The following is a 6,335-nucleotide window of genomic DNA, read 5'->3' on the forward strand; positions in this document are numbered from 1 at the left end:
AGCAGCACCCTGCCAAAGCTGTGAGCAGTCGCTGCTCACACCGAGAGAGACACAACGCTGCCTGTGCTGGGCGCCGCACACAGCCGGGCGAAGCGGCACCGGCTCTGCCTTCAGCACTGGGAGAGAGAGGTCAGCAGAACGCCGTGCTCGGAGCTAGGCGACGGCGAGGGGACAGGAGGAGGATCAATTTTAATTTCGGTTTTGTTCCTCCTCCGCTCAGCTGTTGCCACGCTCCCAAGTCCCAGGCTGCGGTGTGACCTTGCAAAGGAGCGCGCAGCCGGGGCTGCTCGATGGGACCATTGTGCAGCCCTGCCGGGGCTCTTCGGGAGCCTCTCCCCGGGTGTGGCTGAACCAGCGCCTCGGCAGCCTCCCCCTCCTCGTCCTCCTCGTCCTCCGTGAACTCCCTGTCCCGGGGAAACTCCGCCAGCAGCACGCTGATGCAAAAGGCAGCCTACAAGAGGCAAACCCCTTGTCAGGAGCTGAGCAAGGATCTCCCCTCCTCTGCCCAGGTCTCCATCCCTCGCTGCCGGGAGCGCTACAAAGTTAAGCCAAGTGATCGATACGCTATAGGAGCATATTATTCCACTATCGGCGACTGATGCCACTGATGTAATCAAGTTACATAATCACCGTCTTTGCACAAATACATCCATCTTCCTACAGACAGATCTGCATATCTTCTTCCATCCATTATGCATGAACTCACCAGCAGTACATAAGGGTACATATTTTCGCACACACTATGTAACTTTAGCATTGCAGTGCATTGCACTGCACAACGTCATCACTATCGATTCCCTCAACCTTCCTCCATTCCCTCTTACCAGGACTGATTTTGCAGAGAGAGATTACCAATCTGCATTGCTCGGATCCCTTTAAATCTTTAAAGGCTGAAGTGCTTCCCTCACTTGCTTCTGTTCTTAAGAAGATGATCTTTCCTTTTTCTCTCGTCTCGCTTCACACCACAAGTAACAGGAATGAATTCCCACACAGTCCCTCAGCCAGATGCATGTATGTATGAAATACCGAAGATAGCATCTCTGTTTGCACATCTTCCAACTCCCATACACGTGGTCCGAGGTTTCAGTAGGTAAGTTACTGGATAGAAAAGATATTTTGTAAGAGCAGCTGGATGAGGTATTTTCAGGCTAGTGACATTTATGGTATTTCTCTACTATGAAGCTGAGGGGATATTGTCCTTACCGCCCCTCAGTTTATAATTTCCTTGCAGGATTTACAGGAACAGTTGTAATCCCAAATTACCAATGGCATTTAACCCCTTTAGCACCAGTGCACTGTACCACGATCAATAAGGATCACGACCTTAAAGTTTAACAACTTGAAAAGCAGATTTTCTCTACCTCCATTGCAGCTATGAAATGCAGCAGAACGCTGCACAGAGTTGGAAACATTTAACCAGAGGATGGGATCCGATCTCATATTAATTAGATTCCATCACAGAGAGCTTCTTTGCTGTCACAAACCCTTTCCAGTCAAATATATTACAACCAGGGAAATAAAAAATAAAAAGGGGGAAAATTAAAAGCTCCTTGCTCTTACAGTACTCTCCCAAATCCAGAGGATGCATAAAGACAGAGGGAGGAGATTTTTTTTAATTTATCGCAAAAAGCACTCACCAGAAGACCTACTGCAGTTATTCCACTCAACTGCCAATAGCGGCTGGAGCCCCTCGCCTCAGGGTAATGCAGCAATCCCGAAAGTGCCCATTTCAGTCACCCGCCACCAAGTTTAGCAATGCCGGGCTTTTGTCTGGATAAAATGACCTTACCCACAGGAGTCTCCCGAAATATTCCTCCGGTGCGATCAGTCAGCGAGGCGAGTGCCGGTCACCACACTGCGCACTCGGCCGGAGGAGCCCCGTGTTTACTCCTGGGGCTCAGCTGGCCACGAGTGCCGCGGACGCGGCGCCCATCCATCCACCGCTGCCAGCTCCGCCGGGGGCGCAGGTAATTCCATACAGACTTCGGCGCCCCCCACCCCCCCGAGTCGCCCCTTCCTTCCTAGTTCAGAAAGTGCCCGCGTCGCCGGCGGGAGGTACCATCCAGGTGCGGCGAGGGGGGCGGGGGGGGAAGGGGGCGGCCGGCCTGGGGGCCCCCGCGCCGCCCGCGGGCAGCTCCGCGCCCAGCGCGCCGCCGCCGCGGGCCGGATCCCGCTGCCCGCACAAGTATCCGGCGAGCGACGGTCCGGAGGGGGCTCCTTTCCTGGTGCGGGGCGAATGTGGGAAAAACGCTCCGGGGGGAGGGGGGGGGAAGGGGGGCGGGGGAGGGTGCTTGACGGGTCCTAGCACCCGCACCGCAGCGCCAAAAAAAAAAAAAAAAAAAAAAAAAAAAAAGAGAGAGAAAAAAGGAGGGAAAAAAAAAAAAAAGAAAAAGAGGGAGGAGGCTTGGGGGAAAATTCTCCAAATGGAAAAGAAGAAAGAAAAAAAAAATCAGTTGTCCGCTTGCCCCGAACGAGATACTAATCCCCGGTGAAAATGACAAGTGATCAGCAAAGAAGAGGAGGTCTTGATTGATAACCACAATCCACCCAAAATATCCTCGGGAGCAGAGGAAGAGAGGGAGGGAGAGAGGCGAGGGAAACTGCAGTGCATAAACGATCCCTGTGTTCCTACGAGACGGACTCGCTCGCTCGCTCGCTCGGCGGAACGCGCCCTCCGCCGGGCCGGCAGGAAGGGGCCGGCACTGCCACCCGATGGACACCGCCGCACTCGCGCCGCTCTGCGGGGGGAGCCGCCGGGGAGGGCCCTTCCGAAGGGATCCTGGAGAAACTCCTGGGTAGCGGGGCCTCCCTCCTCATCTCCCTCCGCCCCGGCGCCGCCCGCCTCCCCGCGCCGCCTCGGTCCGCAGCTCCGGGGCCGCTCCGCTCAGCTCCGCTCCGCGCCTGCCGGGGCAGCGGCGGGGGCACGGCCGGGCGGGGAACGCCGGACGCGCAACACGCGTGGGGGTCAACCTGCTTCGCTTACACCTCTTGTGCTTTATTTTATTTTATTTTTCTCCCCCCCTTCCCCTCCGGTTTCCCAAGCGAAGTGTTTTAGGAGAGATGATACATTATCTATTCTTGGATTTTTATAAGGCAAACTGTGGGCCTCGCTGTTGCCATGGGATCTTCTTTGTGCGAACTCTCTGAACTGTGTGGGAACAGTTTTATTTCCTTCCCTTCAGATTTTTGTCTTTATTTTTTTTCCCTTCTCTTCTGCAACTCTTCTGAAGATATGTATCAAAATGTAACTGCATTATTGCCAATTAAGATTAACAGCAGCTGCAAGGTGCATCTAATTAGGAATGTTAATTACTTCATGAAATAAATAGTCATTTGCGGATGTTTATTATACTAAACAAATGTTCTATAAAACATAACTCAAATTCTGACACTTCCCTCAACACATTTGTTCCCATTCCTACACAAAGGTGCAGGGGAGTAGGCACCCCTTCTTCCATTGCATTTACCCTCCAGGTGCGCACACAGGGAAGAGATAGAGCTGCCTGTGTATAGGTACGGGGTTGGATCTGAGGCATTTTGAACTCTTACAACCCATTGCATAGGGTGGGAGTGTGGAGGAGCAGGAAATAGCTGAGCAATGTGAGATAAATGTGTACGGTTACGTATTTGTTTATATCTTTGTAAATAACGCTCTCCAAAACCGGGACAAAGAGACTCGGCAGCATTCACTTATCTCTTCATCCATCCTGGCTCCTTGAAGAGCCACAGAGAGGAATCCAAACTGCTGCAGTTATTAAACCCCCAATATCTTACAAGAGAAGGGAGAAAAGAAAAAGCAGCCCATGGGAGAATGTGATTTTACTTCGGAACATGATAAACGATTATTGATAGGCAGATAACATGCCATGCAGAGTCAGTGAGTTGCAGGAGGGCTGGGAGCTATTGCAGGATTTGTGAAACTTGCTCACACCCCACCCCACCTCGCCTTATAACAGAATGGTGTTCTTCATGTCAGACAAAAAAAATAGATGAAACTAGAAATGAGTGCAGCAACCAGTAGTCAAAATCCAATGTTAAAGCAAAGAAATTAATGTGACTGGTTAAACCAGGCATTCAGATACTACTATGATGAGTGATCCATATGCGTGGGCAGGTAAAAGAGACATGAAAAACTTTATGGGATTCTCTTTGTGGATCAGTATAGGGGATTTTATGTTAGCTAAGTGACTCATACCATATACTTTAGAGAGCAGGTTTGCATGCTTGATTTAGAAGCCTGGGCATCCTAGCTGTTTGACAGAGTGAGAGGGAAAGACAGAGGGGTTCCCAACTTTGATTCTCACCATTATCCTTTGGGACAGCCTCTTTCTCACCATGGAGATGTGACAACAGACTCCCAGCACAGGAACCTCCATTACGGGAATTCCAAGAGTCTTCCTTGTGCCTTGACAGAGCAACAGATGCTTGAGGCTGCTCATAGTCTGCAAAGGGCAGAGTGTAGAAAGGAGGTGCTTGGGCTAACCCTAACTATTTGCCTTCAGCTCCTGATGCTTTACACTTCTCTTCCACTGATAGCCAAGTCATTTAATGTCTCTGTCCTTTTGTTCCTTCTCTGTATAATGTGAATTAACACTGTTCTTACTCATAAGGGTGCAGTGAAGATAAAAAGGCATTAATGTTTGTTAGGTGTTCTTACACAGCGGTCATGGGAGCTATATAAGTTCCCAGAGAGCTGATTAAGTGTCTGGCAGAAGAAACGGAAAATGAAAAAGGGTGGAAGCCAAAAGCTGTGAACAAAATACAATGGAATTGCTAAAATGGCTGAAACCAGACTAATAACACAGAAAAGCTGTAGACCATTCACATGTGCAGAATACAAACCACCTGTGTTCTTGAGTTAAATTTATCCCAGGGTTAAAGAAACTAGATTCTGTTCATTTGTCAGTTACTGAATTGCTATGAATAGCTATGCAGTTGTATGGATACAAGCATAAGAGATTTTAAATTTAATTTTTTTTCTCAGCCACATACTTAATCTCTAGTTTGCTTCATCCTCACCTTAATAAGTATGGTTTTTATAATATAGAAGGGGATCTCTTTTGTCCTCATCATGACTTGTGTTTTCAAGAAATTTCACCAAAGAGAAGAGCGTAATCTTATCTGTTTTAATTCCATGGCATTCAGTGCATGCTGAAATGTTTAATATGAACGAGTAGTGTACCTTGTGTATATGAGTAGTGTATCTTGTACCTGAACCATGTCTGTGATCTTGTGCCTTTTGTCTCTTGAAAAAAGGAAGAAGCACAAACCACATCCTCATATATACCTCAGTGTGTGTCCTTAAAAGGATCATCACATTTAGTGTGTGTTAAGTGAAAGAGTGCAAAGTAAGCTTCCTCTTCTAAAAGTAATACATATCTAAAATGAAAGGGCTGACAGAGTAGATGGGTCTGAAGAATGTTAACTTCATGCAGAATACTCTTGGTTAATAAATCCAATCTGCTTGAATGGGTACTGCCCAAGAGCTGATATCCACCATCCCCTTAGCTGCCAGGGGTTCTACAAAACTTCATGGCCTCATGCTTACCCTGCCAGCAAATCTGTCCAGAGGGTCCAAAGATTGACAGGTCTTGATTTCTTGCTACCTGCCTGTGGATTTTAGGTAGTAAATATTGTTTCCATTTGAGTATTTATTTTCCACTTCTTAGCAAATGAAGTGGGAGAAACAGGGTAACACAAAACACCAGCACTTGCACATTCTCTTGCTGAGTGTGCATATACAGTAGAAATATGACATGATATGAATCTGACAGCATGGAAAACAAGCATAGATTTTTATATTTAAAAAGTAATGAAGTCACAGTTTCGAAAATATGCCTTCACTCCCCCACTAAAAACACCAAACAGAACCCCTGCTGACGTAAAAATCTACTTCTGAACCCTTTGATCATGTAAACTGCATTCTCAATCTAATTACTAAACAGTTTCAGTAAAGAAAAAGAATCAGTATTTTGTCTAGTTTTGTCAAGCTTTTTTCTTTTCCCCTTTTCAAAACACAATTGCATTGATCTTATTAAAAAGAGGTTCCCTTTTTGTCCACTTCTAGCAGACTAAGTAGCCTTGAATGCTTCAGAGAAAACAAAGGAAAACCTGAAATCTGCTATGTGATTAACTTCCTAGTTCTTGAATTCTTGTGTATATGTTATATTTTAATTTTTTTTATATTTTACATTATATATAAATGCATTTTATTTGTTGAGTGCTTTATATATTGTACCTTACATATTACATCTTTTCCATAAGTCTAGGCAAGAGTGTTCGAGAAAGAAGATATTTTAGAAAGAATAATCCCTTGTTCTGTGTCATGTGAAAAT

General features: G+C 46.7%; 1 protein-coding gene across 2 annotated transcripts in view; it reads right to left on the reverse strand.

Annotated features, from left to right (window-relative positions):
- Positions 1-2,258, reverse strand: part of IL1RAPL1 (interleukin 1 receptor accessory protein like 1) — a 680,356-nt gene extending 678,098 nt beyond the window's left edge. The window contains exon 1 of one of the 2 annotated variants that reach the window (XM_068179827.1): positions 1,790-2,258. The gene's annotated coding sequence lies outside the window, so the exon portion shown is untranslated. The other variant, XM_068179828.1, reaches the window with a different exon arrangement.
- Between the last annotated feature and the right edge of the window lie 4,077 nt (positions 2,259-6,335).

This window comes from Anomalospiza imberbis, chromosome 2 (genome assembly GCF_031753505.1).
Source record: "Anomalospiza imberbis isolate Cuckoo-Finch-1a 21T00152 chromosome 2, ASM3175350v1, whole genome shotgun sequence".
NCBI classification, from domain to species: domain Eukaryota; kingdom Metazoa; phylum Chordata; class Aves; order Passeriformes; family Viduidae; genus Anomalospiza; species Anomalospiza imberbis.